The sequence below is a fragment of the Corvus brachyrhynchos genome, unplaced genomic scaffold (assembly GCF_000691975.1).
Source record: "Corvus brachyrhynchos isolate BGI_N302 unplaced genomic scaffold, ASM69197v1 scaffold331, whole genome shotgun sequence".
NCBI classification, from domain to species: Eukaryota; Metazoa; Chordata; class Aves; order Passeriformes; family Corvidae; genus Corvus; species Corvus brachyrhynchos.
Window position 1 is genome coordinate 4,736,807 of NW_008237229.1, and position 6,786 is coordinate 4,743,592.

The following is a 6,786-nucleotide window of genomic DNA, read 5'->3' on the forward strand; positions in this document are numbered from 1 at the left end:
ATTTTTTCCCCTGTTCATGCTGACTGACAGGGTTTTGCTGAAATGATATCCTGTTGTGACACAGGCAGAGGGGAGGGAGGAGCGTAAGGCACATATGGGCTATAGCACATATAACTGCTTTATTGTTGGCAACCCCAGGAGTGACCCTGACCATCAGCCTTGTCTCTGAGTGTGACAGGACATTCACCATTAACCACTCAAGAGCCTATCAACAGATGGGAGCGAGAAACAAAAGATGGGAAGGAAGGCATGGGCAGAAAGATAAGGTGAAGAACAAAGTGAATTGCTGACAGTTTTGCTCTTCCCTCTCATTCCTCTTTGCCACCAGATTTTTTGTGCAAGCTGAGAGATTGTGAAAGTAAAGGAGGAGAAATACTCTGGCTGTGATCTCCCAGCCTACAGTATTTTAGGGAGGATGAGAGCTGTATTGAAGCCCAATGCAGAAGAGAAGGATGCACAGATGTTAAACCCTAGCTAGTGACATCTAACTGGGGACCAAAAGGGCTGTGGGTGTTCAGATTATGTACAAGTGTGTGTGTATGTGGGAGGGAGGAATGTAATGTGGGGCAAAATTATCTGTACATAATTCTTTCTCAAATAAACTGTAGCTTGTCCCTTCACTGTATCAGAACTTCTGTTATTTCTCAGCTCCTTCATATCCTTTAAGTAGGAGCCTAATACCCTTCTTCTAGCATTGCTACTTCTTACATCCTGAAACACTGAATTTTGTCTTTTGGTGCAACTCAAAGCTCAGTCCAATCTGTCACATATCAGACAAGGAGACACATCAGGCTTGTATGAGGATTTTTAAAAGTCATTTTGTTACAAGTATTGGAAACTTAATGCAGTGGACCCTCTCTCCTCGCTCACAGTGCTTGGTTCCTGTGCCGTTGTAATCACTCATGACCCTACTCCTTTGCCAAAACATTACTTTAAGAAGAAGGGAGAAGAAAGAAATATCAGGGTTTTCTCTAGTGAATTCCTGTGACTCTGTCCTTCAGGTAAGGAGACTGCAAACGAGAAGGTTGTTTTCTTTACCTGCTTACAGCTTGGAGAGGGGAGAGAAGGTTTCAATCTCTGTCTTTTTCACATTGATTTGGGAAGTTGCTAATCAGTTAGGAAGTAGTTCAGTGACACAGCATGTCACAGACACTGAGTAGTTGTTAGATTTAATCTTATTTGGGGTTTTTTTTGCCTGCAAAACTGTTTTCTTTAAATGCCTGGAGAAAAATTGCAATTTCAGTAGGTTCTGGACCACGTCCTATCATATCAAGAACTTGCTAATAATACAATTTTTATTTATCTGTTTCAGATGCTGATATACGAATACAATATACTGCGCAGATTTTGAAAAGAGATGGCCTTCAGCTTGTGATAAATCTGTTTGGAAACAATGCATAGATAGCTTCAAAGGGAAAATGAAGAATGGGAAAAGGCAAGCACTTCTCCATAACCTGTACAGCCCAAGAGAGGAAGTTATGACCACTTGCAGCACCAGAACAAAAATACCATGCAGACATGATTGTAGGCCTGCAAGGGATCAGCCAAAGTATGCACAGGCCTCAGAAAAATACGGTTTTGTAGTGTTTCATATGAACAACTACGCCCTGGCAGCATGCTGCAGAGCACAGCACAGAGACTGGAATGCATCAGCTGCATCAGATACGAGCTCTGTGGATGCAAGGTGCCCTGCACAGCTCATCAATGTGTCAGCACATGCTCCTGTGCCTCTGCTGTCACAATTTTTCCATCACCCTGAGCCCCACATTTCAGCTACAAGCTGACAGTGTCCCTGTTCTTGCAATTTATGGCTCTTGCCAGCACGTGGCACAAGAGCCTGAGTGGACTGCCTGCACTGCCCAAACTGGAATGGACTGACTTCCTAAAATGTCTGTACAGCTGCCACCAAGTCTGTACTTCAACACCATGAGGGTTGTATTCCATAAGGAGGGAAGGTTCTCCAGATTTCTTATGGCACAGTAGTGGTGTTTCTTTTACACACACACACAAATTATTGCATGTGGATCAGACTGTGTCTGGGTAGTAGAAGGTGCAAGGAAAAGGGTACTGAAATGCCACTTCTCCAAGCAACAGAGTGATAGAGTAACTTGTGCTCATGTCAAAACGAGTAATTACCAAAAATCAAAATCTCATGCACAGAAATGGCACCTTTCCTGCAATTAAACAGGAATAGTTGGTGAAGTATTGAATAAGGACTCCTAAATGTATAAATGCATTAATACAGCTGGGCATGCAACTGTGAGAGACTGGAGGAGATTGCTGACTTGAAACATTTTGTTTGCGTGTGTGTGAGGGGAAGGTCGGGCCTTGTTTTGGTGAGGCAATGCCCTGCCCCACACACCCCACATCCCTGGGCCTGTATCCCAGCCTGGCAATGGCCATCAATCCCTAGCACACCGGAGGCAATGCTCCACATCTGACTCTGGGGCCCCCATCTAGGTCCACGGGGCCAAGATAAGGGAAAAAGAGGAAAGAAAGCAAAATGAGAGCTTGAACAAGAGACATAAAGGAAGATGCAAAAGTGTTCTGATATGGACAAAGTTTTCGAGCTAGATTTGGTGGTTAGTGATAACACAGCTCACATCAAGAACTTACAATAGAGAGGGAGGAAGAGAAGTCATGAAAAGCCAAGAAGCTGAGATTCTGTCTAATGAAGAAGGCAAATCAAGGAAGTTACACACCTTCTAATACTGCCTCCAGTAGTATCCCTCAATGATGCTAGTATTTTTGGTTATTTTTTGTATATACATTTTATTGTATATTTTTACTTCATTGTGTATCATTTACTAAATATATTAATTTCTATATGTAATGGGTAAGCATCAAAATTAAGTTTACAAAATGCTATTTCTGAACATTTACACAAAGATTTCAAATGAAAAGTTTTCCAGCTATGCATGGGTTTTTTGCTGTTATGTGAAATCTGAGAAAGTACAGAAAAATATATATTTCAATTTTAGTAATAATCCAAGAATTAATTTACTAATTTCTAAATTAAAAGGTATTTTGAAAATATAGAAAAACATATTTTTTCTCTTTAATTTCATACAGGTGTTCTGTACTTTGAGGATATTCACCTCCTTTGTATTTACCTTTTATCAAACAGTTAAGATTACAATGCTCACAATTAAGAACTGCTATCAAAGATGTGTTAAACAGAACAATAATCTAAATAAATATTGCTCAAGTAGCTTTTCACATGTATCAGACTGCAACAACGAAGGGGAAGGATATATATTTTAATTTGTAAGTGGTAAGTGAGCATTTGTGAACAAATAGTTCTTGTTCTGTTATATTTTTATGTACTTGTATAACTACATGCCAGCTACAGAAATATTAATGTGTAATACCAGTACTATCACAAACAAGGTTATCAGTAATTGCATCAATTGGTATTGAATATTTTAATAGGTAATGTGCACTTTTATGCTACTGGAAGTGTTTATATCAGGGCTGTTTATTTCTCTTTCACTACAAGAATAAGCTGTATTGATATGTATTATCTTCTCATAGTGACTTTATCTATGATGGTGGGTTTGTACCCCTTTAACTCTGTCAGTACCTAAGTCTGTGCCATAAAACAAACTAACCAGTAACATGTTTGTCATGAATCATAATTAAATTCAAAGTACTGATAAACTTGTAGTGAGATAAATTCATGTCTAATTAGAAGAACAGATAATTGCACATGATCTGGTGCACTTTGGGGATTTTCTCTGTGCTTTGTGTAAGATTCCTTTCAGTTCAGGCGCAACATAAAGTGCAATCTGAATTAAAAGCATAATTTTGAAGACATTATTACTGCTGACACTGGCAGTAGGATTTGCCTGGTCTTGCATTAACACTTTACCTTTCCATATAAGCCTAGTTTTTAAAACTCTTTGAACTGATCACTAGAGGTTTTTTTAGTTTGGGGGTTTTTTTTGTGGTTTGGTTTTTTTTTTACTTGGTTTTGTGTGTATGTAGATGTTGAAGATTGATTTTTTTTTTTAACTTTTTTTAAAAAAACTTTTTTTTCCATGTATGCTTGTATACATTTCTTTTATTACAGAGACACCTGGTGGTCTTCGGGTGTATTTACAAAAATACTGTTTTTTATGGCTGGATTTGTTTTAAAGTTAGTTTTATCATTTATAATGTATCACTTATTTAGAATCGCTTATATTATGGGACTATATAATTTGAAAATCAGTCTGAGAACACTTACACGTTATCCAGTAAGCACTAGGTATTGATTCTCATGGCTGATAATGGGTTATTTTTCTTGGCTCTTTCCTATCGGAGCTGTATGGAAGAGAGATTTGAGCATATTATAGACTAAGTGGTGTAAAAATATATTTCTTCCAAAATTTAATTTCCAAAATAATAGGTATTTGGGTTTCATGTTTTCAGCATTGTTTATGTGGTTTGTTTCTGATTTGTCTGTTAAAAAAGACTGGAAAAAAAAAGGTTTTGTCAGAACAAGTTTAATGTCCAGATCAGCATGTTAGTACATAAAGGAAATGCTTTCTACACTAGAAACGCTGGCAAGAACAGGACTATGCTACTATAGAAAAGTTTTAATAATATTTCATGCATACAGCATTTTTTAAACAATAGGCAATTACAGGTAATTACACAGTATAATAGGTAATTACACGGGATGCTGATGTTAGATCTCTTCTCACACCACTCCCAGACTGTCAGGCAGACAGCGTTGATAGGTCCCGGAGCAATGCCTCTGGTGTTGCAGCAGCTTCTCCCGGTTTCCATGGCTGTAGCTGCCCTGCCACGGCAGCCCTGACACCCACCCACAGCAGGGCCTTGCGTGCACAGCTCCAGCAGATTCATGACCTCCTTGAAATGCAGCGGGGCACGGCCACAAGCAGCTTCACTTAGGTGGACATGTGCTGTTGTCCAGCCGTGGCATTCTTAACCAGCAGCTAGGTTTGGATTTTAGGTTCGAAAACCCCCTAAACTCTTTCCTCATAGGGATGTTCTGCAAAGTAAGTTTCAAATGCTTGGTTGTCTATATTTTAGTCATGATGGTGGTGGTGGGAGTCAAACTGATTTTTCACTGCTAAAACAAACACTATTCACTTCAAGAAATACAAGTAACATAGGAACATTCTCATCCAAATTTAGAATGTGCTTTTACAGCTTTTACTTTAATGAAACAAAATTGCTGTTGTATTTTTGTTGGTAGTTATCCTTGTGGTTTTCTTTTCCCATTCAACAGTTTTCAGACCTGTGCCCATGATGTCATGTTTTTCTGTTTAAGAAACGTTTTACAGACACTTTGAAGTCATTTTTTGCAATGCTTACATTTACACATTGGTTGAGCAGTGGTTCTCATGTCTGAAGTTCTGTTATGCTTAGTGCAGTGATTTTCTGTATGTTGCCACATTGATTTGTTATAATTTGAAACTCTGAGAGAATAATTAATGCAAAAGCAACGTATGAAACTCTAGGGAGCTCTACTCTGCAAGATTTGTATTTAGCTTTATTATACTTTAATTTTTGCTCTTCTGCTGGCTGCCAGAGTGCTTACCCATCACTAAAAGAACCAGAACACATTCATAGCATTTTTGGGAGATATAGAGGAAATGTAAGGATTTATTCAACAGTATTTTCTTCCTAATTTAGCCACATTTTTTAATAGCAAAAATATTCAGCATATAGGAGGCAAGAACAAGAAAAAAAAGAAAATATGTTTTAAATTAATGTTAGTTAATGTAGCTGCTGGTGTAATTTAAGTCAAAGCACATTAGTAATAGTGTGGTCAGATAAATTTAGAAGTATTCTTGGTGTTCAGCAAACGTTACCTGGCAAATAAAAACCTTGCAGCTTGAGTCAGTACACAGACAAAAAGTTTAAATTACACATGGACAAAGTAATTAGTGAATTCTTGAGGAGCTGATTCAGAGTGATTTAAACAAAGATTATTTGTACATCTTGATGATTTTTAGACCTGGCCTAGAAAAATGAATGCAAGTATTTGCATGTATTATTTTTCATTGACAGATAAAGATGATTGCAGACAAGGAAATTATGCTTTTGGAATTTACGTCAAATTGTTTGGCAAATTCTTCTTTAACTGATGGAACTGTGCAGAATCCAGGATCTGAGCAAGCTTCCATTATTGTCACTCACTTAATAAGGGAATATCTCCCCATGGTAAGAAGTGAATGATTTACGTGTCTCATGTAAGTCATTACTCTGAACCCACACTGAATGTAAAGTTAAATTAGAATACTCTTTCTCATTAGGTTTTTTCAGTTAAAAAAAAAGTTTCATTGTTTCTTAGCAGTAGTAATCTTTCCCCTTTCAGGCTTTTCAGTTATGTCTGTATTTGACATGATAGTGTTACTAGAGCAAAGGTTCCCTGCTGATAACAATGCTACACAGCTTTTCTGTGTCATCCTGATGACTGTCTGGTTGGGTGGTGTCATGTAAATGATGACAGTTTATTAAAAAAAATGCCCTAAGGTATATCACCGTGTCCCGCAGCTGTAGGGAGGAGGAGAGAAAATCCAGCAGGCAGGAATTGTGCAGCAAGATTCATTTATTTAATTATTTTACAAACTCTTTTATAGACTTTTTTCTTCATAGTCTAATTGGACAAAGGATCAGCCATCCCTTGGGGTGATAGGCTAAAATCCTAAAACATCCATTGTCAAAATATTTTTCTACTGTACTATAAACAAGACTTTTCAAGGCTGCAGGTGGCTTGGTTGTTTACATAACTCTGCTACCTCTTCTGTGAGAGAGAAAAGTCTCTCACGG

General features: G+C 37.9%; 1 long non-coding RNA gene across 1 annotated transcript in view; it reads left to right on the plus strand.

The window, feature by feature from the left end:
• LOC108445493 overlaps window positions 1–3,956 on the plus strand; it is a 5,435-nt gene extending 1,479 nt beyond the window's left edge. Inside the window, exons 2-3 of the long non-coding RNA XR_001860379.1 lie at window positions 873–1,001; window positions 1,313–3,956. This is a non-coding gene — a long non-coding RNA (uncharacterized LOC108445493). The remainder of the gene's footprint in view (window positions 1–872; window positions 1,002–1,312) is intronic.
• Window positions 3,957–6,786: the final 2,830 nt, after the last annotated feature.